Source organism: Myodes glareolus, chromosome 2 (assembly GCF_982192425.1).
Source record: "Myodes glareolus chromosome 2, mMyoGla1.1, whole genome shotgun sequence".
NCBI lineage: Eukaryota > Metazoa > Chordata > Mammalia > Rodentia > Cricetidae > Myodes > Myodes glareolus.
The window spans coordinates 82,509,430-82,536,686 of record NC_142027.1 but is presented as its reverse complement, the minus strand read 5'-3'; the positions used below and the strand labels follow the sequence as shown (position 1 = coordinate 82,536,686).

Sequence of the window (27,257 nt, the reverse complement as noted above, 5' to 3'; positions counted from 1 at the left end):
TTCTCACACAAAATGAACAAGCCTGCTTGAGTAAGATGTCAACTGCTGAGTATCATTCCTTAGACTCTACCAAGCAGAAGATATGGTGACCTTCAGATTCCATCAGATAAAAGATTTTGTTTCTAAAATTTAGCCCATTTATTAGGATATATTCTTGTGAATATAGTGCATTTTTTATTTGATTCATTTTTTCTTAGATATTTTACATCTACTCTGATTATATTCACACTCTCCTTTCCTCCCTTTTCTCCAGGTTTCCCTTGAAAAAAACTGTAATGGAGCTTGTGAATTATAAGAAATGTTTTTGCAGCCTAACAAGTTTGCAGTTAGAGCTGAAAAGACAACTCAAGAAGGAAGAATTGCATTACTCTCTCCTACCAAACCAACTGTCAAGACCTTGTCTACCTTGAAACCATATAGCATATGCCATGTAATATAATACCTACTGACACAAAAAACAAACATGCCTGTCAGGTGTACTTTGAAGGAAAGTACTAATATGTTCATATAAAGACTTCCAGGAACTCAAGGGCAATTGCACCTTTCAACCAGAACATATATATGGAGATAGAAGCCTTGATTAACAAAGATACAGCCCAGCACACTTCCTTTCTGCCCAAAGCCCATGGATCTTACTCTCTCTCCTCCCAATGTCTTCCTACACATGAATTTCTAAAATAATATATTTAATAGGATGAAAGAGATACCCTCCAACATTGTCTTTGGTTGTAGATCCATGAATAATGTGCTTCATTCCTTAACAACTATGTCTCCAGAATCTTGGCTTTGACTGGAAATCCCATGGATTTGAATTCCATTAACACTTTTTGACCATATATACTTCACCTTTCCCATGAGGGCCTGAGAAACAGTCATGATCATATCTGGCTCTACCTTCTCATCTCTAAGATATAAAACCTGCCTTTTCATTTTAGCACCCATGAGGGTGAATTAAAAAATGTGTTGGAAAACTGTATTCCAGAGGAAAGTAGGGAACTGTTGATTGGAACACACTCAGTGTACATAACATGCTATTCTAGAAATGTCCTCATGTAGCACATGTCTAAAAGAGACCATTTAAATATTTAAAAAGTTGGAAAAATAACAGCAGCCTTTATTTTCAAAAGTAGAAAAATTATTGAGCTTTGATAAGGACATAATTGATTTTATAAAAATGGAAATAGCAGGGTTTATGGTTATAAATGAAGGTATACTAAGTGATATTATCTGCATATTCCTCTTAATGATTTTGACGCTCATTTGAGACCTCACAGGACTCTGTCCTCAGGCCTGAAACATTCTTCTCTGTTTCTCTGAGGCTGAAGTATTCCACTGATCATGGTACCACCAAGGGATATTGAACACATTCTCCTTAGTGAAGGGACATTCATGAAGCATTTTATGGAACCTGTCTTCCACTGTGGTTGCCTGTGCAGATGGAATGTATTTACTTTCTGTTCAGTTGCACCTTCCTCCACTCTAGTCATTTTCAGGATAGGGAATGAATGTGAATTAAAGTATAATTAATATGGAAGCAGTTCTGACTGCCTCTTGAAGGTATCATAGGAATGGAATGCATTGGTATCTTTACAATGCTCCTTCCAGAGATAGCATATTAATGGAGAGGGGTTCAGCTAAGACTTCACCAGATGTTCTCCATCGAAATAGTTTTCAAATTTTCAGATCTACATGTAGAATGTTCCCTCTTCTGCAAATGGTAATTTTATAGATATACTACTAGGTAAAATGTATAAGTTACAGAGTTACATCGATATACTTTTATTTTCATTGAGATTGACCTAGGTTTAAAAAACAAGATTGTCTGAGCCACCCCCTTTCCACTTGGTCATGTTGAGCCACGCCCTGGCCTCTGCAGCTGTCCCTCACCTCCAGCCTCCCGCCTTCCGACCATGGATCCCCGCAAAGTGAGCGAGCTTCGGATCTTTGTGAAGATGTGCAAGCAGGATCCGAGCATCCTGCACACCGAAGAAATGTGTTTCCTGAGGGAGTGGGTGGAGAGCATGGGAGGTAAAGTACCACCTGATACTCACAAAGCTAAATCAGAAGAAAATGTCAAGGAAGAAAAAAGAGATAATAAGAGAGAGGAAAGCATAAAGACAGATGAACCATCAAGTGAGGAGAGTGATCTAGAAATTGACAATGAAGGTGTAATTGAGCCAGACACTGATGCCCCTCAAGAGATGGGAGATGAAAATGGAGAGATACCTGAGGAGATGATGGATCAAGCAAATGAAAAGAAGGGGGCTGCCACTGAAGCCCTAAATGATGGTGAATAAAGCAATTGATTTATTCACTGATGCCATCAAGCTAATTCTTTGCTTGGCTATTCTGTATGCCAAGAGAGCCAGTGTGTTTGTCAAATTACAGAAGCCAAATGCTGCTATCCAAGACTGCCACAGAGCCATTGAAATAAACCCTGATTCAGCTCAGCCATACAAGTGGCGAGGGAAAGCACACAAACTCTTGGGTCACTGGGAAGAGGCAGCTCATGATCTAGCTCTTGCCTGTAAACTGGATTATGACGAGGATGCCAGTGTAATGCTAAAAGTGGTTCAACCTCAGGCTCAAAAATTGCTGAACATCGGAGAAAATATGAGCTAAAACATGAAGAGTGAGAGATAAAAGAAAGAATAGAAAGGGCTCCAGAAGAAGAAGGCTCCAGAAGAGCATGAAAGAGCACAAAGGGAAGAAGAAGCCAGAAGACAGTCTGGAGCTCAATATGGCTTTCTTCCAGGTGGTTTTCCTGGGGGAAATGCCTGGTAATCTTTCTGGAGGAATGCCTGGAATGGGAGGGGGCATGCCTGGAATGACAGGAATGCCTGGACTCAATGAAATCCTCAGTGACCCTGAAGTTCTTGCAGCAATGCAGGATCTAGAGTCATGGTGGCTTTCCAGGATTTGGTGCAGAACCCAGCAAATATGTCAAAATATCAGAGCAACCCAAATGTTATGAATCTCATCAGTAAATTGTCAACCAAGTTTGGAGATCAAGCGTAATGTCAAACAGAGCTCTTGCTGAATGAAGAGCAGCTTAGCTCACTTACTGGATGTTGCAATACTACAAACCAGTGTACCTCTGACCTCATCAGGAGAGCTGGGGTGCTTCGAAGACTATCCCTACCCTTCTGCATCAAATGTGGCTGAAGCATTTTACAGTGGTTTGCCATTAGGATCTTCATTCAGATAATGTTTTCCTACTAGGAATTATAAACACTTTTCAACCTTAAACATATTTTTTTAAAAAAATTAGGGGGTATTAATTCCTCCATTTTTCTTTACTAATCTTTTTTTTTGTTGTTTTTTCTTTGAATTACTGGGCAAGGAAGCTGAATACGGTCGACTTACTGCTCTCATGAATGGAAATAAAGATTTGTTAGTGGGAAGTAAATAAAACTCATTTAAGTTGACTGAGTTGAACATATGGTTATTAAAGCATCGTGATTTGTCTTTTTTAAATGTTTTATTTCAAAATGGTCTGCTTCCGTGAATTTCTTGGGACCACCAGTATTTGGATCTGACCTGGGTAGAACTGAAATGTTGGACAGAGCAGCAGCAAGTCCTAGGTTTTGTTTGACCATGTGTAAGCTCCATTTAAATCTTATACTGTGCTGCAGGGGTGATTTTCATTTTTAGGCATTGCAGTGGAGTTAGAATCCCTAGTTCTGCCACTGTCCACTGTTTCACATAAATGTTCCCTATCATTCCCATATAGAGGAAAAAGTGCTTTCTATATTTCTGTCAAAAATTACCTTTCCTGTTAGAAAATATCTGTCTGCTTGTCCTCTTGATCTTCTTGTTGAGCTAAAGGGATTTTTTTCGCTAGCATCATCACTTTGCAATGTAATTGTGGAAGCATATTTATTGCTAGTTTAATTTCATATATAGTATATATGGTCATTGTAAGGTCATACTTGGAACAGCTGTGGTATCTTTTTGGACCATTGGGTTGCTTGTTTGAATATTAAACTTTGACACTTGGGAACTCCTATCATATCAGAAATCATTGGAAGAGAGCTTCCCTTTGGTTTTCGGTTTGCTTATGAAATTGAGAAACAAATGTGATTTTAGAGTTGATGTTGAAGTATACACCTTTGTATTTTGAGTTTAAATTGTTTACATATGATGAAAGATTCATTTGTCCTATTTAGCTCTTAAATAATCCAATGTATTTAATGCCTGTTTTCTCTCCTGCTGCAAGGATAAATAAAAACGATAAATCCACAGAGTGTATATTTAAATTAACACATCTGAAATCATATGTCTATGCAGGTTTTAACTGCTTCATACAGTAGACACAGATGCATCTTGTTACATGTAAAAAGAATATGTATTTGGACAGAGCATGTGTTTAAAGTTCTTGATAACCATCACATATTCTTAAATTTGAACTTTACATGGTGTTTTTTGTCTAAGAGTGTTTTCCTTTCATAACTTCTATGGCATGCTGTGCTTTACTAAAGAAAGTTTCTTTTGGACTCTGACTATAACAAATTATATTCTAATATTGCAAATATTACCATAAGTGGATGAAATTGCTCTTCTGAAAATTGTATCCTTTGTTTTTAGACTTCTGAGTTCCAAAGATAAGAAAAAATACAGGCTTCATTTATTTCATAAAGACTCAGTATCATTTCTACACCAGAAATAATTGGGTTTTTTTTTCACTAAAGATATTATAAGAAAAATAGTATAAGAAGACGAAGTGGGGTTTTTTGGCTTAAAGATATGTGGTTAATATTCCTAAACTGCTAAAATAAAATATGGTTTCAAACTGGAAAAAATAAAGCAAGATTGTCCTGTCGCTGCTTCCTCTTCCACTTGGGAGTTACATTAGCCTGTTAACAAATAACAGCTCACTTTCATTAATAAATTGCTTTGCAACACCAAAAGGTATCTCCATCCCTACTGACAAAGGGTTCTGATATGTGCAAACTGTTTTATAATTCTATAGGAATGTCATGCATGATATTTTGCAAGAGCAAAGGTAACATTGTAAAGACCTTCCAGGTTGTAGCAGGTGTGACATGACTGCATCCTCTGTCTTTAAATCCCCCACCGTACTTTGCTTTTCCCAGGCAGGGCCTATTCTAGAGGACTCACTCTGCTCTTAATTCATTTAATAAATGTTGGTATTTTGTAACTTTCTTTCAGGAACTATTTCAGAAAAAATAAAAGAATTATAGCTAAATAAACGGTATAACCAAAGTAATTGGCTTACCAATTAAAGTAGTTCTAGACTTTATAAAAATACACTTCAATATCAAGAAATTTGTCTCTATGCTGTTACAGTATATTTACACAATACAGTAGATTCATTGATATAGCAATCTATGTGTTCAACTAGTTTTATGTAGTATTATCTTGGGAGAGTTACATAATTTTCAAGTATTTTGGGTGGTCGGAGAGAAGGTTCAGAGGTTAACAGCCCATACTGATATTATAAAAGATTAAATTCATCCCTTGCACTTATGAATGGCATAGTATGTAAGGTGATTTAATTTCAGCTCTGGGGAATTCAGTACCACTGGTCTCTGTGTATGTGTGTTGTTGGTGTGTGTGTGTGTGTGTGTGTGTGTGTGTGTGTGTGTGTGTGTGTCTTTGCACATACACACATAATTTATATCAAAAATAAATAAAAAAGACCCCCCAATCTAAAACACATTTTCTTTAGGAATCTATAACTGGAGAATGGAAACTTTTACTGAAGATATTGGAAGTAAATATCCACAGCTCAGAAGGGGGCAATATGTACTTCTCAGAAAGTAGTAAGACCTGAAATTAACTACTAACTTAATCTTCTGACCCAAGCTGACACCCAGAAATAGAGGTTACAGCACAACAGGTGTTTCCACAGAGCTTCTCCACTCTACCTGGGAGTAGAATTGGGCCCAGGGCTGAAGAGATGCAATTTAGTGGTGATGGCGATAGTAAAAGACTCATACTGCAGCAAGTCACCATTTCTGCAATACCCAGACAACCCCAGAGACTAGCGGCATCTGTGGATCCTGGGATCTCTGGAGATTTAAAGCAGGACCTTTACCTGTCTCATTCCCCCATCTTTCCTCTGTCTCTGTCAAGTTTCTGGAGATTAAAAAGGCCTGCCTTTGGAATGACTCCTCTCAATCCTTGCCTCATTCTTAAATCTGACAGTTACTTCTTTCAGGGTCTCCTCCTCAAGCTGATGCGACGCTAAGAAATGATGGTCTCTAGCAGTTACTGATTGTCTCCTTCCACACTGGTTCCAAAGTACAGAGACCAAGCCCCTAGGCTCTGATTACCCTAACAATTAACAGACGTTCCTGTCACTTTTTATAGTAAATATAATCTTATTCTGTGTCTTTAGGGTTACAAGACTGAAACAGTGCTGAAGGCTACTGCATGCTGTACTAAGGTGGTGCTCAACACAGTTAGATGCAAGACAAATGCACATTTGCCTGAAACTGTAATAATGGAACTCCATGATCAGGCACTGTGGTTAACTCTCCAAAAACAGGAAGGTGAAGGAAAGAAAGAATCTTTCTTCATTTGTGTCTTAGTTAGAATAAAAAGTAGAGATATTTTTTCAACAGTTGCAATAGAGAATAAAAGCATAAAACCAGAAGTAAAGTATTTTATTCCTCCCATATGTATTTACTTGTAAGACTAGAATCAACAGGTCTCCAGAGAGAAGCGTTCTCTGTAATCTTCTTTCTAAAACTAGATAAAAGTGAAGTAACAGTCCATTCATGGTTATAACTATTGGTATATTATTGTTCAATGGAAGAAAATGAAATTTTATAGCTTTAAAAAGTATAAAATTACGTATTATATTTATACATTTTGTACATTGAAACAATTTTAGTATTGCAATACACATTTCTACCTCTGATCTAGATATTTATACATTATTTACATTTTGAGGCCATTGTTCTCATTTGTTGCACAGTTGTTTAAAGATTGTTTAATGTTCTAATATGAAGTCTTAGTGTTTAAGTTATATATTAAGTATTAAGAATTATAGGTTAGTAGTCATCCATATTTGTCATAATTACAGTTAGACTAATTAGGTTCTTTAGATATATAGAGATTGTATTCTGCATAGACCATTTCAAAGAGATGTAGAATATGGAAAGCATTTAAATTACTTGGGATTCTGTTGGCTCCTGACAACATTGATCTATTCCCAAGAGAATGTTGAACATGGAAGACACTCCACTGGTAGTTTGTTTTCTTCTTGGCAAAACTGGCCTTTGTGCAAGGAACTACCCATGCATCGACCATTGACAAAGTGGACAATTTCTGGACATGATAAGCAGTATATAGGAAAAAAGACTGCCAAATCTTGCCAAGACAGGGTAAAATGGTTTCAAAAACTTTCCTGCCTCTGAAAATGGTTTGTTATTTACTCTAGGCCTTAGCCAAAGTTGGTTGTTCCAACATTGCAATTGAGACTTTGGGTGATTGCCCAGGTAGCCAGTTGCCTCTTTCTTTTGTTGCATATTTTTGAAGTTACTTGATTGCTCTACCTGCTTACTCAAGTAACATTGTTTCCCTTTCTTGAGTCTTCCATGGGGTCGCAGGCTGGATTGTTGTAATTGCTTTCCTCTCATGACTTGGCCAAGTTATTTACAATACAAGACTTAAACTCTTTAGGATAGGATAATTGTTGAGACATTTATTACATATTTCTTGTTTGATATTGTTTATGCTGGTTGTAATTCTTGTTTTTATACCTGATATTTGTTCTTATTGTGTCTAATTTCATAGTAGGCTTAAAACTCTCCTATTTAAACAAAAGCAGGAGGTATTGTAGGAATTCTTCTAGCCAGTAGCCTGTAAGTTACCTGCCCACTTGTGTACGGCCTCTTATTCTATATATGCCAATGTAAAGCATGGATCTGCCCTCTGTTTTGGCAGAGTGATTCAGTTTCTGTTCCCTTTCATGGAGAGGATTACGATCTTTGAGTCTACCCCCAAATAAATAACCCTTTATTATACACAATTCTGAGTTAGAGTGAGATTTCTTTTTAGCATACCTCATCAGACTGACAGGCAGGAAGATTTGGAGAAGATCTTTACCAATCCCGCATCAGACAAAGGTCTGCTCTCCAAAATATATAAAGAACTCAAGAAACTAGACATGAAAACTCTATATAATCCAATTGAAAAATGGGGTTCTGAATTGAACAGAGAATTCTCTACAGAAGAAATTCAAATGGTCAAAAGATACTTAAGGTCACGCTCAACCTCCTTCACTATCAGGGAAATGCAAATCAAAACAACTCTGAGATACCATCTTACACCTGTCAGAATGGCTAGTATCAAAAACACCAATGATTGCCTATGCTGGAAAGGATGTGGAGTAAGGGGAACACTCATCTATTGTTGGTTGGAATGAAAACTTGTGCAGCCACTGTGGAAATCAGTGTGGCGGTTTCTCAGGAAACTGGGAGTCAACCTCCCTCAGGACCCAGCAATTCCACTCTGGAGAATATACCCAAGAGATGCCCAATCATACTAGAAAAGCATTTGTTCAACAATATTTATAGTTGCACTATTTGTAATAGCCAGAAACTGGAAACAACCTAGGTGGCCCTCAAAAGAAGAATGGATAAAGAATGTGTGGATCATATACACTTTAAAGTTGTACTCAGTGGTAAAAAACAATGACATCTTGAATTTTACATGCAAATGCATGGAAATAGAAAAAACTTTACTGAGTGAGATAACCCAGTTCCAAAAAGATGAATATGGTATGTACTTACTTATAAGTGGATTCTAGCCATAAATAAAGGACATTGAGTCTATAATTTGTGATCCTAGAGAAGCTAAATAAGAAGGTCAACCCAAAGAAAATAATATAGTTATCCTCCTGGATATTTGAAGTAGAAAAGAATGCCAGCAAAAGTTGGGTGCATGGGGTTGGGGATAGGGTTAGTGTAAGCAGAGATGGGGAAGGAGAGGGGAAAATTGGAGGATTGGGTAGAGCTTGGGGGAATGGGATGGTTATATTGGAGGAAGGGTGGATATTGGATCAGGGAAGTAAATATTTTAATTAAGGGAGCCATTTTATGGTTTGCAAGAGACTTGACACTAGAGAGGTTCCCAGGTTCAAGGAGATGTTCCACAGCTTGTTCCTTGGACAACAGAGGAGAGGATGCCTGAACTGGCCTTGTCCCATATCCTCACTGATGAACATCTTGCATATCACCATAGCACCTTCATCTGCTGATGGATGGAGATAGAGACAGAGACCCACATTGGAGCACTGGACTGAGCTACCAAGGTCCAAATGAGGAGCAGAAGGAGGAAGAACCTGATCAAGGAAGTCAGGACCATGAGGTGTGCGTCCACCTACTGAGATGGTGGGACTGATCTAATGGGAGCTCACCAAGTCCAGCTGGACTGGGACTGATGGAACATGTGATCAAACCAGACTCTCTGAATGTGGCTGAAAATGAGGACTGACTGAGAAGCCAAGGACAATTGCAGTGGGTTTTTATTCTACTGCATGGACTGGTTTTATGGGAGCCTGATTTTTTTTGAGGCTCACCTTCCTAGACCTGGATGGAGGGGGAAGGTCCTTGGACTTCCCATGGGGCAGGGAACCCTGACTGCTCTAAGGACTGGAGAGGGAGTGGGAGGGAGAGTGGGGGGAGTAAGAGGAAAATGGGAGTTGGGGAGGAGGCAGAAATTTTTAATGAATAAATTGATTATTCACATTTCCATATGTATAATTGCCTATAGCCCTTCATCAAGAGATTTTTTCATTAATGTAAAGAGGTTTTATCATTGTGTTTGTATAAGCTGCTATTGGTTACTACACAGCCAGATTTTCCTCACATTTTGATGAGTTTTGGAATTTCTGCAGTGGGTTATGCTGCAAATGAAGCTTCTTTGATCAGACATTAGAGACACTCATCACTGTGCATAATTATATATAATGTAGTTATAATTTATATTGGTTTAGGAAAGTTGTTACCCCTACTAGATACAAATGTACAAAATATTTACGAATCAAGTAGAAGCATATATCAAAACACCATTCACCACAATCTTTAGCTTTATCTCAGAAATGTAGAGATAATTCAGTGAATATGATTAAAGGAAAAAAAACTACATGATCATTTCAATAGCTGCTCCCTCTCCTAGGGCTCAGGAAACATTTTGAAGAGGAGATACTAATAACCATATAAGACATGGAGATTGCTATAAGATAGTGTCTACTAGTAATATTAGAAGCTCTGCCCATAAAGTCTCACCAACCTGAAGCCTCAAATGTCAGTTTTATAAAAAGAACACCAATATCCATGTCAAACTGTATGGGGAAAAACCCACAAGGTCCCTACTCTACACATAGAAAACTACAGGCAAAAGAGGAAAGTTGGGAACAGGAGAAGTGGTCTTCCTTAGAGAATAGCATGTCAAATGTCCAGTTATATTTTCAGTCCTGAAATAAACATTGAAGTAGCAATATGCAACCTGAAAAGGATATATTTAGAAACAAATGTGTATAAATGTGAATGCACGCAGTAACAATTAGTGGAACAGGAGGCCCAGAATTTAAAAAGTAGAACAGGGAAAGGTATCTGGGAGGGTTTGGAGAGAGGAAAGGGAAGAAAGAAATTTAGTAGTTTAACTACAATCTCAAAAATAAACAAATAAATACATAGAAAGGCTAAGAAATATCTCAGAAGTGTTCATAATTTTTATTAATAGAACAAACACATTTAAACAATGTTGAAATTTTTATCTTACTCCTGTCAGAATAATTAATATAAAAAAGTAACAAATGCAGGTAAGGATGTGAGGAAAGGGAAATTCTCAGTACTCTTGGTTGAATTGTTTGCTAGTACAGCCACTATGGGAATCAGTGAGAAGATTTTTCAAAAAGCAAAAAATTAGTCTGCCATATGCTTCAGCTATAATACTGCTGGGTGTGTGCTAAAATACCTCAGGATTCTGTTCAACTGATGTTTGCTCAGCCATTACCTGATGTTTGATACAACAGCTAGGACATGGAAACAACCTAAATGAAATTCAACTGATAAATATCTTTTGAAACCAGACTCTGTGTGTGTGTGTGTGTGTGTGTGTGTGTGTTATATATACTGTCCAGAACTGAAGAGTAGTGAAATCACTTTTAGGTAAATGATCTAAAAAATATCCTGTTAGTGAGGCAACACAAACACAGAAATACAAACATCTCATGTTTTTGTTTTTCTTTGTTGGTCCTAACTTCATTTTTATTGATATTTTTACAGCATAGAGTAACCACAGAAATCAGAAATGTAAAAGCAAACCAGTGTTGTGATAATCTAGAATGGGAAATGGTAGGATCCATATGTAATGAAGTGGGAAAATTGGTGAATTTTATTAGGTTTGGGAGAGTGAGGGAAATAAACAGGGAGAAAGGTGCTAGAAGAATAAGACCCACTAAGTACATTAGAAAAGAAACTGGATGTCCTATCATTTTATTTACCTGATCTGCATATATACACACATGTATGAATTTACTGTATTTGTTGTGATAACTGTCTACCAATGATTTAGGAAATATCTAAGAAAAAAATCCCTATTATACATGAGTATAGGCAGTTTTTCATCTGAACTGTCAACACCACAAAAACCACATAGAGACCTCTTATTAATTTTAAAAGCTTGGTTAATAGGTTATGGTAGTTACTAACTAGATCTTACAACTTAAATTAACGCGTATTTCTTATCTACACCCTGCCGTGTGGTGGATCTTCTTTCAACATGGTTCATCTCCTGCTTCTCTCTCTCAAGACTCTTCAGACTCCATCCTTCTTCCCAGTGTTCGCTTAGTCTGGCTCTCCTGCCCAATCTCTTCCTGCCCAGTTATTCCTGCCCAGCTCTTTATTAATCTGTGAGAATAATACATATTTACAGTGTAACAAGATTGTTCCACAGCACATGAGAAAGTTATCAAGCTGTTTTTTTGGGTAAGTTCAAGATATCCCCCAAATAATATGCACTATTGCTTTGGCTGTAAACTTCTTCAATATTTGAAGATGCGATCCTATTGCTGAATGAGCCAAATGGTTCAGACATAGGATTGAAAAGAATTTGACAGGAACTGACCTGGAAGTCAATTTCTTGAGAAGAGACTCTAACTGTGTCAGAAAGAGTACTGAAAATTACCAGGGGATGTTAATAATCTGTAATCTACCCAACTATGAAAGCTCTGAACCACAACAATGACAGGATTGGTGAGACAACACAGTAGTGAAAGGAGGAACTATTTATTTGGGGGTTGTAAAAATTTATTTATTTATTTGTTTGTTTATTTATTTGTTTGTTTGTTTCACATCCTGGCCACAGTCCTCCTCCTCTCCTTCCAATCCCTCCCCCAACTTCCCTACACCCCCTTTAGCTCACTCTTCATATGTATTTTCATAGAAAGCAGCAAACCTCTTCATGACATCAGCAAGGCATGGCCTCTCAAGCTGCCTTAAGACGAAGCACCTCCCTCTGTATTCAGGCTGGACAAGGCAATTCAGTTTGAGGAATAGGTTCCCAAAAGCCAGCCAAAGCACCAGGGCCAGCCATTTCAATGATTTCCTGGACTTTCCCAAATAGACCAAACAACACAAATACTTCCTATTCACTCAGCAGGACTGCTTGAGTTCAGACCTATGTTTAGCATGGGTCTCTTCATTTCCTTTCTGCAGTCACTGGAGGAAGGCTCTCTGGTGACAATTAGGATAATCACAAATCAGATCACAGGGGATGGCCAGTTCATGCTATGCTTCTACTGATGTCAGGAGTATTAGCTGGGGCCATCCTTGTGTACTCCTGGGAGTTTCCATTGTATCAGACTTCCACTTGACCCTTAAAAGACCCTTTTTCAGGCATCTCTCAGCACTCTCCTCTTCTGCCTAATCACTAAGCCAGATGATGTCAATTCCCTTGCCTTCCTGTTCCCAGTTCACCCAAGGATATTTTCTTTATTTCTTCTTACCAGGGAGATCCATGCATCCTCCCCTGTGACCTTATTGATAAGTAGCCTCCCTGGGACTAAGGGTTGTAGGATGGTTATTCTTTGCAGCTAATATCCACTTATGTGTTAGTACATACCATGTTTGTACTTCTGTGTCTGGGTTAGCTCACTGACGATGATTTTTTTCTAGTTCAATCCATTTGCCTAAAAATTTCATGATGTTGGTGTTTTTAACAGAGATACAGTAATAGCAGTATATTCCTTGGTGTAAATGCACCACATTTTCTTTATCTATTTTTCAATTTATGGACATCAGGTCTGTTTCCAGATTCTGGCTATGACAAACAATGCTGCTATGAATGTAACTGAGCAAATATTCTTGTGATATGATTGAACATCCTTTGAGTATAAGCCCCAAAGTGGTAGAGCTATGTTGAAGTATACTGATTTCCAATTTTCTCAGAAACCACCACATTGATTTTCAAAAGTGACTATATAGGTTTATACTCCCACCAGCAATAGAAGAGTGTTCATCTTGCTCCACATCATCTCCAGCATAGGGTGTCATTACAGTTTTTGATCTTAGTATAAGATGGTATCTGTCATTTCACTTCACATTTTCCTGTTGGATCAGGATGATAAACATTTCTTTAAGTATTTATCTGCCATTTGATAGTCTTCTGTTGAGAATTCACTGTTAAGATCTGTACTCCAATCTCCAATTTTTAATCCTATTATTTGGTTTCCGGATGTCTTTTTTACTTGAGTTCTTTTTATATTTTTAAAGATCATACCTTTTAGGGATGTGGATGTTTGTTTCCCTTATTTACAGTGTCCTTTGTCTTTGAGAAACTTTTCAGTTTCATGAGGTCCCATTTATTAATTGTAAATCATAGAGTGTGGTAGTGGTGTTATATTTAGGGAGTTGTCTTTGGTGTCAATGATTTCCAGGCTATTCTCCACTTTCTAATCTATCACGGTCAGTGTCACTGGATTTATGTTGTGCTCTTTAATCATTTCGGACTTGAGTCTTGTGAATAGTGACAGATATGGTTCTATTTGCATTCTTCAACATGCCAAAATTCAGTTATGAAAGTCCAATTTTTTGAAGATGATTTCTTTTCTCCATTTTATAGTTTTGGTTCTTATGTTAAAAATCAGGTCTCCACAGGTGTGTGGAGTTATGTCTATGTCTTTGACTTGATTCTATTGATCAATGGGCTCATTTTCCTGCCAATAGTACGTTGTTTCTATTACAGTATGTTTGTAATAGTGCTTGAAATCAAGAATGGTGATACAGCCAGCAGTTGTTTGATTACACAGGAAATTTTTTTGTTTTTGTATAAAGTTGAGTATTGTTCTTTCAAGATTTATTAAGAATTGTGATGGACCTTTGTCTCCCGGGTCCTGGGAAGACCAGCTAGCCCTGTTGCACTGCTGAGGAGCTCTTCCCAGAGAGCTGAGTGGGTGCTAGCCTGGGCAGCCTGCCTGCCTGTCCCGGAAGGGAGCACAGCCCTTCCCCCCTCAGCTTCTTCGGCAGGGTCTTTGGTGTTCCAAGGGACCCCTCCCCTCCCCCCACTGCTGCGGGCCATTTGTTTGTTTGTTTTTGCTTCTATTTCCATTGTCAGGTCTTGAACTGTTTTAATAGTTTCTATCAACAGCATATTTTTTCTTGGTTTTCTTGAAAATCTTTAAGAGATTTATTGAGTTCCTCCAATTTTTTGGGTTGCTTTTCCTCTATTTCTTTAAGCCATTTTCTTTAATTTCCTCTTTAAAGGACCTCTATCTGCTTCATGAAGTTATTTTTAAGGTCCTTTGCTTGTGCTTCAGCTGTATTTGAACGTATAGGTTTTCCTGTTGTAGGGTAGATGAATTCTGTTTTTGACATCTTGTTTTTTCTTTTATTAATTGTGTTCTTACACTGGGATTTAGACATCTGAATTTTGTATGATTATAGATATATGTGTGTTCACTCCTGTGTCTGTCTTTGTTGTATGGGTGTTTTGTTCTTTCGTTGACATTTTCTCCCAGGTCTTCTTGCCAAAGTAGATAAAGGTTCTAGTAAGTAATGAGTCTCCCAGTCCAGTAGGATATACTGTGTGTAGAATCCAGAGAGGGGGTACAGTTTCACTGCTATGTTCGCCACTAACACATGCTGGATTGTATGGCCTATGCCTGTTTGATTGGGAAAGGCCTAGGCAAAGGGCCAGAGATTTGATATAATATTGCAGAATTGTGGAAAGGTCACCGGGGTGGGGGCAGAATCCGTGCATGGGTGACCCATTTTGTCTGGTGTGTTCTGTGCTTCAATGGAGAAAGTCTGCTAAGAATGGGGCTGGTGGCCTAGCAGCAGCAGGATCAGGGAAGAATTGGTCTGGACTTGGCCTGGGGATGGATTTAGGTGGACAGAACCCAAGGGAGTAGGTGCAGTACAGTTCCACTGCTAGGCTGACATCTCACCCATTCTAGCTTGTGTGGCCTCTGTCTGCTTTTTTAAGTATTCTGACATTGGAGGCAGAACCCCTTCATGCTGGTCGATTTAGCTAGAAAGGAGGGGGCTTGAAAAGTGGTCTCTGTAGGTAGATATAATATTGGAACTTTTATCTTTGGATAACAAACTACTCTTAAGTTTGACAAAATGTTGGTCCAGTGAAATTAATTTATGACTGATTTTGTAAACCTAGTTAAATGCCCATGGCAGAAGAGGTCATAGAACCAAGAAGAGAATCTACTTCTACAATCTTCCTAAGCCAGTAATTAAGAAACTGTAATTTCTGGCAGTTAACCAGTTCAAACTCTTCAGCTCAGCATGCATGCATGTATCCATGAACAAGACTAAATGGACTCAAGATAGTTTATAATATATTTTTATATTTTATATTATATTTATATTTTATAATATATAATTGAAGGTTGTGGTCGATAGGTATTTAAAAATTAACCAGATTAGCTTAATATAAAAGATTTAGCTTTAATAAACAGAAGAAAGGAAAACTTATAAAACCAGGGTTCCAGTGATACAAGAATGCAGGGGGCAAAGAGAGGAAGATGCAAGCTCACTTGGATCTTTTATATGTTTTTTGTGGCTCCATGAGGGACACACCCTATGCAGAATGTGATTGGGTGAAGCTCTCCATCATATAATTTTAGCAGTAATTATATAAAAGGTCATGTGTGAGGCTTGCCTGAAGATAAGAAGGGGTTGAAGCATAGGTAAAAATCTGGATTTTGTCATTCTGAGAATGGCAGGAGGTTGGTTGCTATGTTGTTTTGCTCAGAAGCCAGCAGACCCCAGTGTTTATGCTTCTCCCAGTGTTGAATTGCCACAATGCTTATTAGCATCTGATAATCTTTTGAGTCTCCACGACTAAAGAGTCTGGTTGCCATATATTTGACCACTGAAACATACCGGGCTGGACGTCCTATGACTTTATAATGTTCCTTCTCATGACTAATGTAATATCCATATAAAATATGCTTGATGCTTTTGCCCTAGTTAATGACATGCCACCAAATGGACCCAAGTGGCCAATCCTCCTAGGGTATAACTGAATTGGGATGCCCCTTTGTAGGCTATGAATATGTTTTATTACCGATCCTTAATAAAGGAGCTGCTTTGCCCTATGGCAGGGCAGAATATATGTAGGTAGGTAAACTAATATGAACGCAAGGAGAAAGAAGCGGGAGACTGGCAGATGTCATATATACAACTGTTGAAGGAGAAAGATGCCAGAGATAAGCCACAGCTTTGTGTTGTTATACAGATTAATAGAAATGGGTTAATTTAAGATGTCAGAGCTAGTTAGAAATACACCTGAGCCATCAGTCAAACAGTGTTTTAATTAATATGGTTTTGTGTGATTATTCGGGTCTGGGTAGCTAAGAAATGAAAAAAATCAATCTATGTCAATATAATGACACCCAACATCATGCAACATACATCCACATAAAGCCCAAGAAAGCTTTAAAAAAGGCTTATACACCCACAAAAACTGAAGTAATTTGGAACTTCTTGGTAGTCACATTTTTTCAGAAATGTGTAAGTTACAAATATATTTACATCAATATATCTTTGTTTTTAATTGTCATTGAAATTGTTTTAAAAATTAAGGATGTCCTGTCTCTGCACCTCTTCCACTTGGAAGCTACATTAGCTGTAAACAAATTGAACCTCACTTTCTTTGACAAAATGTTGTATAACACAAACACTGTTCCCAGTCTCTTTTGAGAAAGGGTCCTAATATGTAAAAAAAATTTGGTTACTCTATAGGAATATCCTGTGTGATGTTTCACAAGATCATCAAAGTTACACTGTATGAACCTTTTAACCTGCAGTAGAGGTGACATGACTGCAGCTATTTGTCTTTTAATCCTCTAGCCTCCTTACTCTTTCCTGGGCAGAAGCCTATTCTTGGTCAACAAGATGATTCCCATACTCTTAACTGACTTAATAAAGGTTGATTCTCTGTAACTTTCTTGCATGAGATATTTTACAAAAAAATAAAAGAGTATACCTAAGTAAAAGATATGACCAAAGTAATTGACTTACCGATAATGTTGTCTAGACTTCATAAAACTGTGCTTCATAATGAAGGAAAGATTTGTCTCTATGTTGATACAGTATATTTACATAATACAGTAGATTCATCGATATAGCACAGTCTGTGTTCAAAACACTTTTACGTAGTCTTATTTTGGGAGAGTTGCATAATTTGAAATTATTTGTGGTGACTGAATCAAAAGTTCTGTGGTCAAAAGCACCTATTGATCTGGCAGTAGATTCAAGTTCATTCCTAGCACTTATGTGCAGCATGGTTTTTCACTGCCTGTCATTTCAGGTCCATGGAAGTACAAAAGCACTGGCCTCTGGTGTGTGTGTGTGTGTGTGTGTGTGTGTGTGTGTGTGTGTGTGTGCATTCATGTGTGTGTGTGCTTGCATATGCAAAGAAATAATTTATAATAAAAATAAAAAAACTCTAAAATTTATGTTTTTCATACTTCAAAAATACTTTTATTTTTCACTTCTGGGTCTTAAACATGGGTCCTAATACATGCTATTCAGAATCTCCATTATTTGTCCACACTTCCAGGCCAATAATTTTTCCTTTCTTTTTCCTTCTGTCATTCTATAAAGCATAGCTTATGACCAATTAGAATAACAGACTCTCAGAATGTCAAGCCATATACCATCAAACCTCAGTAAATAATTTTCTGCCATTAAATAACATTAATTAATTAAATGTGAGCCATGTCTAGAGCTTTACTTTGTGATAAAAAAACATTCACAGTAGTTATTAATGTCTAATATGATTTTGGTGACTATAAAATGATAAATAAAAACTTCAAAAGCAAAGTGTGTCTTATATTTCCTAAGAAAGACAAAATGTACGTTCTCTGAAGAAATCATTTAACCAAAATACAAGTATTATTTCAGGTCAGATAATGAACTATAGAGAATTCTGTGTCACAATACTACTTGACAAAATATTTTCACTATACATCAGAAAAGTTACAAATTGAATGAATGAAATACAATCCACAAACACAAAGGCTGAGATGGATCAGCATCTCTTGGGTTGTTGTAAAATATTTTTAATCAAATAACTGACAATTCTATTGAAGAACAATTTCATATATTTTTGAATCAGAGAGAAAATAACCATTAAAAACAGCACAGAAGACATCAAAATGATGAAATTAAAATGGCACCTTTTAATGTTTAATAAAATAACATTAATAACCACTTTGAAGAGGAACTAATAGTGGAATGGAAACTTATTACTGAGGATTTTAAGGAAAATTTCCAAAGTCCAGCAGGGGGCACTGCATGCTTTTCAGAAAATGACAAGCCCTGAAGATGACTACTACATCAAATTTAATCTCCTAGGTCAAGTTCACACGCATAATTAGAGGATACAACTTAGCAGGTGTTTCCTGGGAGCTGCCCCACCCTTCCTGGGTGGAGAATTGTGCCTTAGGCTAAATACAAGCAATTTAGAATTGATTGTGGTAGTGAAAGACTCATTCTAAACCAAATCACCAGTTCACCAACAAAGAATCCCAGAGCCCAATAACATCTGTGGGTCCTGGGGATTTCTGGAGATTAATTTTGACCTAGATGCCTGTCTCTGTCCTCTGTCTTTCTGCTCTTTCTGTCAAGTTTTGTGGAGATTATAGAGCCCTGCATTTGGAATGATCCCTCTCAATAATTTACTGTTTTCTAACACCAATTTCTCCAAGCTGTGGTGATGCTGAGGAATGAGGGTCTCTAGCAGTTACTGATTGTGTCTTCCCACACTGGTTCAAGAAGTAGACTGGTCAAGCCTCTAGGCTCATTTCACCTAAAATTTTCAATAGGCACTCATAATCTACTATCAACTTTTACCTTAAATATGATCTTGTGCTTCAGCATTTGGGTTACAAGACTGAAGACAATGCTGAAGGCTTCTGTATGCTACACTACAGTGATAGACAGCACAGTGAGACTCAGATGGATAAACAAGACATAAACACACATTTGTCAGAATCTGGAAATAAACCCAGTTCTGTGATGGTGGGATCCCATGTCCAATCAATATTGCCATCCTAATTTTTACCCCACACAGACAAGAAGGTGCAGGGAAGCATCTTCCTTCATTGTTGGGGCCCGCAGAATGATTTGTCAACCTTGACTAAAGGTCAGAGAGTTGAGACCTATTCTTGTTTTTTCAAGGTTATATGACAGGATGCTTGACTTCAGGTGTGATTATGGGATATTCTGCCTAGAAAACAAAAGTTATTTTGATCTAGGGTGTGGTTACTTGATGTTTGGTGAGGTGAGGAGGAGGAAAATGCTTTGTTCATAGTATCATGGCAAGGGAGTTTTTGCTTTAAACCCTTTTTGGGTTGGGGAATATAAGAACTTTGAATAATAACTTGAGGCAGATCACAGTATTCACTGAATGCCCTTCTGACTCTGTCTGTTGTCTCTTGTCTCTTTCTTAGTCCTCCCTCCTCCTTCCAAGTACAGACGAATAGAATATGTCAGGCAGGACCTGAGACTTCAGTGTATCTTAGAATAAAAGAGTGGAAATATTTGTCTACTATTTTGAAAGAGAATAAAAAATCCAGAATTCAATCATTTTATTCCTCCCTTAGTTGTATTTGCTTGTAAGGCTAGCGTCAACAGGAATCCAGAAAGAAGCATTCCTTGTGGTGTTCTGTCTACAACTTACATCAAATTGAGGTGACGGTCAATTCTTGTTTTATAACTATGAGTAAGTTATTTTTCTTCTGAAGCCAATGAAAATTTATTGTCTAGCTTTAAAAGCTATGAAATTGTATATATATATGAAATAATTTCTTCTCTGATATTAGGCTAACGTATTTCCCCCTAAAGAAGATATGATGTGATAAATCTGAGTACCCCTGCATGCCATCTCATTATAGGATTGTAAGTACTATTGCAGATGTCTTTAGTCAGGTGAACTCAAGTTGAAGCACAGTGAGTTCCTCTGTTTCCTATGACGGCTTTGAGAACACATGGAGGTAACAATAGATTGACTATGAAAAATTGACATGTAAAGACTGATGCACATATAGGTCTCTGTAGCTGCTGACCAGTGATCACCTAAGATTATTCACAAATGGCAGAGTCAGAACAGGGAAGGAAGAGATACTATAGCGTGCCTAGCTCAGTGTGTCCATTTTGCAAGTCTGTCTTCCAAAAATCAGTATAAGATAACACAAGTCACTTGTGCTAATCCACACAGTTGGTATATTGTTACTGCCATCCCAGGGAACTAACAAACTAGGCAATGATATGCAAAGTATTTCTGAGTTACACACATTTTTTGATCTTGCCTCATATTTTATTCTTAAAGGTATTGACACATTGGCTCTATTTCTTGATTTATGACTGTGAATAAACTCTAAGGTTAAATAATTTTTACTCATAAATCATAAATTTATTTCCCCTCTTTTGATATGTTAATACTGTAAGCAGAGTCATAGTAGTACAGCTTTAAAAAGATGTATTTTCTTCAATGGCGTCCACCTGTGAATATGTGATCATGCAATTATTACTTTGTTATTAGAAACTCAATTTTGAATGCATATGAATTATATGACACTGAGGGACATGCCTGTCATTTTTAGTGGAAGCATTCAGAAATTTAATCCTGTTATATAATGCACAGAGTGGGAGTTAGGAAGTTCTTTTGTTACATGAGATGGCAGGAAATAGAATATATAGAAGAAAAAGGAAAAATTCATAACCCAAATCATGAGAGTTTGTAACCTCTGTTATATCAGTATTCATTAAAATTCGAGGTGACCATGATTTCTGCATTTGTGGGTCTGAAGAAGAATAAACATCCTTCATTTGTAAATTCTTCCTTCCAAAGTGCAATCACTTCAATATTTGAATGGCAACAGTTCCAAAGAAGGGTTTAAAATAAAACTAAAATCACAGAAAGGCAGAAAAGAGTAGCAAAACAGCCAGTCACAGATGAATCAAAATATTTTAAAAATATCTTTTTATTTATATACAGGTTTATTTAATGATTTAATGTTTGTGTGTTTGTATGCAAAAGCCACAGCAGGAGTGTGACAGAGGATAACTTGTGTAAGATGTCTCTTTCCTTTCACAATGGTTGTTTGAAAAATTGGCTTCCATTGTGAGAATTGACAGGAAGTGCCCTTTCTTGCTGAGTCCTCTTGCTTGTTTAAAGGTTTTGCATAGGGTATAATGTGTATAGTTTCATGCATATATTCCTCTAGGGAAAACAGAAGCCTAACTTCTTTCTTTCCTTCCTTCCTTCTTTCATTCTTTTCTCTCTACCTTCCTTCTGTTTTTTCTTTCCTTCCATTCTTTTTTCTCCCTCCTTCCCTCCCTTGGTCCCTCTGTCCCTCCATCCCTCCCTCCCCCCGCTCTGTCTCTTTTTCTTCTTTCTATTGTTTTTGTCAAATAGCACTTTATTTTGAGATTTTTTACCTTTTAAAAAAATTTTCAAAACATATATTTTGATTATATCCTTTCTCTTCCACCAACACTTCCTAGATTCTCCCAGCTCTCTACCCACATAACTTCATGTACTTTTTCTTTCAAACAAAACGAATCAAAGCAAAAAACAGAAAAATCTGTATAAAAACCAAGGAACAACAAGAACAAAACCAAAATGGATGATGTAAAATAGGAAAATCATTCAAAATATAACAACAAGACAAGAAGTGAACACACACATACACACATATACCACAGAGTCTGTTTACTCTTATCCAACTACCCCTGACTATGGTGCTCTCTAAAGAGTATGCTTTATATTTCAATGACACTCCACTAGAGAAAACTGATTTTTTCTTTTCCAATAGGTTTTTATTTCAAATAAATTCGTGGCTAAGGGTGTAAGGATGTGACTATTTGTCCACTTCAATTTCTCAGGTCTAGCATTTTGTCTGTTTTGAACCTGTGCTGGTCTTGTGTGTTTGCTTTCACAGTCTCTGTGTGTTCCTGTGTGTACTAGTCCTGCTGTGCCTGGAAGATGCTGTATCCTTGGAATCATGCATCAGATCTCGCTCTTATGATCATTAAATACACTTCCTTGTCTGCATATTTCCTGAGCCTAGTGAATAGAGACTTGAGAAAGACAGCTCAGGTACACAATTTCTTTAACTATGAATAAGTTAAAGCATATATGAACAAACTCTCATGGTTCTAACATTCCTCTTGCTTCTGACCAATTTCTCCTGTGACTTCTTCTATCACAATTCATTAATTCTTCCCTCCAATTTAGAGCTGTTCCCTTTCCTTATCATCTGTCCCCCTAAATCCCTGTCAGTTAAATGTATTATTTTTATATCAGATAAGTAATAGAAATATTTCCATGAGTGTTTTGGAAACCATTACACACAGTCATTCTTCATCAGTTGTCCCTAATCCTTATTTAAATACAATTACAGGCCAAATGTGTTCATTCTCCAACTTTTTTCTCTATAACTCTGTTCTGTATTGCCATTTTCAATTTTTTTAAATTTATACTGCATGTAGTAAGCCATGCAATATATTTATCATCCTAGACACCAATATTTACCAGTGTGTCTCTACGGGTAAATATACTGAGGAATCAATTAGAGAGAATATGCCTGGCCTCTTGAGCATTCTGATAAGAGGCTCATGTAATAAATTTCTCTGTCCTCAGCATGAGTAGGAAAAGTTCCTGAATAAAGAGATTTTTATAAATTAAAGTTAAGAACAGTGGTTCTCAAACTTGTTATTCCTTAGACTCCTTAATATAGTTCCTTATTATATTGTTACCACAACCATGAAATTATTTGTTGTTATTTCATGACTGCAATTTTCCTACTGTTATATATCATAATATAAATACCAGATCAACAGGATATCTGATATATGACCACTGTAAGGGTCATGACCCACATGTTCAAAACTACTGGTCTACATAGAGCTTCCACTGAAGAGAAGTCATCCTTAGGGGAGGCAGATTCTTCTGACCTTGATCAGAAAATACTTAGTAGTCAAAGCCTTGGGAAAGGCTCCTTGAAACAGACATTATAGACCTAAATCCGGTCAGTGTAGATCTGTAGTATTGACTGAAGAATCTGGAAACTCTCAGATGAGAACACATTTATCTCTTAGTGACTTCTCAGGATTCAAAAGGCCAAGCAACAGGCCAAGCAAAGAACTGTGATTCTTTGGTCATCCTCAGGCATAAAGTGACACACAGACATTTGATGACACAAACACCTAAGCAGGGATTTGGTTGGCCAAGGAAAATTTGCATGAAAGGCCCTATTGGTTCTCTGAAAATTTTTAGAGGAGAAGACAGACCCATAGCAAGTCTGTCTCAGCAGAGCTCAGTGTTGTCTGCACCATGGGTTGGACCCTTCTTTTCTTCTTCCTCCTTCACTGTACAGGTCAGGAGAGTCATCTACACCCTGATGCCAGTTCAGGGAATCCATTTGACTTCCAGATAACTTCTTCAATTTTCTCTCATTCAAGGAGATAATGTGTTTCTCTTTTACAGGGTCTTTCTCCCAACCTGTGCTTACTCAGTCGCCCACAGCCTCTGCCTCCCTGGGAGCCTCAGTCAAACTCACCTGCACCTTGAGTAGTGACTACAGCACCAACACCATTTATTGGTACCAACAACAGCCAGACAAGGCTCCTAAGTATCTGATGTATGTTAGCAGTAATGGAAACCATGGAAAGGGAGAAGGGATTCCCGATCGCTTCTCTGGTTCCGGCTCTGGGGTTATTCGCTACATAAGCATCTCCAACATTCAGCCTGAAGATGAAGCTGACTATTTCTGTGGTGTAGATTATTACACTGGAGGACAATATGGGTGAACACAGTGACCCAGATAAATGAGGAAGCAGGACAGGAACTGTTATCTTCTCTTGCTACCAAGTCTAAACGGTCCTGACTTCCTTTTTCATGTTCTCCCTCCTTCTGCTCCTCATTTGGACCTTGGGGGCTCAGTCCAGTGCTCCAATGTGGGTCTCAGTCTCTATCTCCATCCATCATTGGATGAAGGTTCCCTCTGGTTCTGCCTTCCTTGTTCATTTTCTCCCTCCCTCTGCTTCTCATTTGGACCTAGGGAGTTAAGTCCAGTGTTCCAGTATGTGTTTCTGTCTCTATCTCCATCCATAGCCAGATGAAGGTTCTATGATGACATGCAAAATATTCGTCAGTATGGTTATGGGCCAAGGCCAGTTCAGGCATCCTCTCCTCTGCTACCCAGGGAACACTCTGGGGACTTCTCCTTGGGCCTGGGAACCCCTCCAGAATCAAGTCTCTTGCAAACCCTAAAATGGATCCCTTAGTTGAGATATATACTTCCCTGCTCCCATAACCATCCTTCCTCCCTCCCCCCATCCCATTCCCCCAAGCCATTCCCAATCCTCCCCCTTTCCCTAACCATCTCCCCTTACTTCCACCCCCCAGCCCCCATACACCCAAGTTTATTATATATATATATATATATATATATATATATATATATATATATATATGCCTGGCATATAAATAAACTGAAAGAAAAAAGCCATATGATCATTTCATTGGATGCTTAAAAAGCATTTGACAAAATTTAACAACAATTTATGATAAAGGTGTTGGAGAGATTGAGGATACAAGGATCATTCCTAAATATAATAAAAGCAATATACAGCAAGCCAACAGCTAACATTAAATTGAATGGAGAGAAACTCAAAGCCATTCCACTAAAATCTGTTTTTATTTTTTAACTGCAGCAAATTCTTAAGAAGTACACTGTGATAACATTTATGAGGCAATGTGGCAGGGCCTCCTAGACTCATGATAAAATCATGGAAACTAGACTCATGATAAAATCATGGAAACAGCCACAACGGCTGAGAATTGTCATTAAATGTACATGAACTTTTCCATATTTCTCCTGATACTCCTCTTTACTTAGTAAGCTTTCCCAGATATTTTGAAGGAAAAATAAAATTACCAACATATCGTTTAGTGTCTGCCAAAATTCTTGCATGTGAACTTTCTGTATTTTCACTGATGCCTCCTTTTGTCTACACTGAGACCCTATTTAAAATCTCAGTCTTAATGATGTGGGATTCCACTCTGTATGCTGTGAATACCATTGGTTAATAAAGAAGTTGTTTTGGGCCTGTGATAGGGAAGAACAGAGCTTGGTGTGGAAAACTAAATTAAATTATGGGAGAATGCTGCGGGAGTATCTTCATTTGCTTCAGCCAATAGTCACTGAAGCACGAGCCCATGGTGCTGTCGGAGGGCCTTCTGCTCCGTCAGCCAATAGTCGCTGAAATACCAACCCACTGGGGCATGGTATATTTCTCTTTTAAAAAGAGCCACAGATCTCGGCTCGGGCCTCTTGGTTCTGGCTCCTGCTCCCGGCTCCTGCTCCAGCGACTAGGCTCCCTTCCTGACGGTTTATGGTGTATGTAAGTTTTACCCTCCAAAATAAATAACCCCTTAAAGCATAACTGGTGTGGGATTGATTCGCCGTTATTTGGCGCCCAGTGTTTGGTTTAAGAACCACCCCACCCCCCCACCCCTAGCTTGGCCTCTGGCTTGGCTACCTGTCGCCAGCTTGGCTTGGCCAGCTGGGCTTGGCACGAGCCTTCCCTCAGCCATAACCTCCACACCTCCCAGGATACTCAGGTCCGGACAGTTTCTGCCGGCCTACTTTGCCCTTTTCTGCACGGATTTTTAAATTTTTCCTTGCAACGTGAGTCAAAGAGCTCACAGCCCAAGCTCCCTTTGAAGTTCCAGCAAGCTGTTTGAAACCCCTGCCATCCACCATAACTGATTGGGAGTGCTGCAAGCAGCTTGACCCTTAATCCCAGCACAGGGACACGGGGCCCAAAGCACTAGGCCTCTTTAGCAACAGTGCAGTGGCTGTGTCACGACCCTCTGCATCGGATTGAACAGAGCAGCAGGGCATGAGAGCCCGGCCAGGGTAGGCCAGGATGCCTTGTTTATTGGCCACTAGAAGCTCTCTGACCTTTTGTGATCTGTGAATTTAACCTCTGGATTTGAGTGTATATATTCTAGAGTTTACTTCCTGATTCGACGCCATTGCCTCGTGGATTCAGGTGCGCCCCACCTCCTACTGGCAGGCAATGGTCATTACAGGTAAGATTTTTCTTTTCGGTTGAAAATACATACATACATACATACATACATACATACATACATACAAGTACAATTTCTTTTGATTGAAAATGTCAGAAAATATTACTATCCAAAAGTTCAATGGTTTTTTTTTAATTGCGCTATGGAGGACATTCTGAAGGATGTCTCTGATATTCCTCTTACTTTGTTATTCCTGGGATCTGTCACTTTTCTGGTGTTTGGCTATTTTATAAGAAAGATACCGTCCTTGCAGACTGAATCTACAATGCTGAGGGCAGAGATTAAAACCTTAAGAACAATTCAGACTGATACCAACCTCCTCAAAAAAGAGTTTGGAATTCTCAAGGAGGAGACTAGACCTTTGTCTGATATGACTCGGTCAACTGAACAAAATATCAAGAAGGTACAGTCTGATATTGCTTCTTTAGAAGGACGCTTCACTGCTCTGGAGGAGGGGGCAACCAAAATGACTCGTAACCTCCAGTCCATGACTGTAAGTGCTGAAACATTAGCTGAGAGGATATAACCATTGAATGTGAAAATCAGACTTTATCAAAAGGGTATGATAGATTAATTGACAGGATTTCCATACAAGAAGGCACAGTACATGCCATGAGGATTGTGTCCAAGGAGGAAATGGTGTCTCTGACAGACAA

The 27,257-nt window shown here is 38.1% G+C and overlaps 1 pseudogene; it reads left to right on the top strand.

Annotated features, from left to right (window-relative positions):
* Positions 1 to 1,910: 1,910 nt before the first annotated feature.
* Positions 1,911 to 3,282, top strand: LOC148123029 (hsc70-interacting protein pseudogene; annotated as a pseudogene).
* The last annotated feature ends 23,975 nt before the right edge of the window (positions 3,283 to 27,257 follow it).